Raw genomic sequence first — 1,067 nt, 5'->3', positions numbered from 1 at the left:
TTAAAGAAAACAGCCCAAAAGTGCCAAGCAACCAACAAAAATCAAGTAACAAACCAAAGGAAAAAAGGTTTCTTCACCATGAAGAAATCAAGCACAAAGCTGTCCAGCCAAGCCAAGCACCAAGCACCAGGCCAGGTCAGCCAGACATCAAGCACCAGGCCAGGTCAGGCAAGCACCAAGCACTAGGCTAGGTCAGGCAAGCACCAAGCACCAGGCCAGGTCAGGCAGCACCAAGCACCAGGCCTGGTCAGCTAAGTTGCTGAAACAGGCAGCTGAGCGTGGAACCAGTCAGCTGAGCGGCTGAAACATGTAGTTGAGCGAGGAACCAGGTCAGCCAAGCTGCTAAAACATGCAGCTTAGCGGGGAAACAGGTGGGCTAAGCAGCTGGCGCACTAGAAAAGTGATTTTTTTGGTCAAATCATGGAACATCTTACTTTTTCTTTGCTTAAAGGCCAAGAACATGACCTCATGGATGACATACATGCATGTAACCTAGCCCACCATAGGGGTCAAGTAGGGGCCAAAGTTGCTCTTCATAGGGGCCAAAGGTGAGCAACTTATCTGCCAAACATGGCAGCTGAGCATCCAGCACCTTGGCATATAAAAAGGCACGAAATTCTCATTTGAAAAAACATTGTAAATTCATTCTAAATTCTTCCTAGTTGATTCCTCTTCTTTTCCTTTCATTTTACATAGTTTTTAGGCTAATTTTAGAGTAGTTTTTCATAGAATTCAAGAGGAGAAAAGGAGAAGGCAAATGAGATGCAAAAATCAATTTTGTATTCTCATTTGTAACTCAAAAGCATCCAATCCTTGGATGGATGGCTCATGCTCCTAAACATTTTCTTTTGAACAAGGTTATGTAATTTCTACTTCTTCTTAATTTACAAAAGTTTGGATTTTAGTCATTGAAGTTAGTGCTTTGGTTAATATTATTTGTTTGAGAAATACTTAATGCTCTTTTTAGATTGATCACCTAAAAAATGATTTCAAGTCAATAAAATTACTTATCTCAAACACTTAACAAATAAATTAAGAAGTAGTTGTACTACTTAGTTTATTTGTCA

The sequence above is a fragment of the Lupinus angustifolius genome, chromosome LG05 (assembly GCF_001865875.1).
Source record: "Lupinus angustifolius cultivar Tanjil chromosome LG05, LupAngTanjil_v1.0, whole genome shotgun sequence".
NCBI lineage: Eukaryota > Viridiplantae > Streptophyta > Magnoliopsida > Fabales > Fabaceae > Lupinus > Lupinus angustifolius.
Note: the sequence above shows the minus strand (reverse complement) of the source record.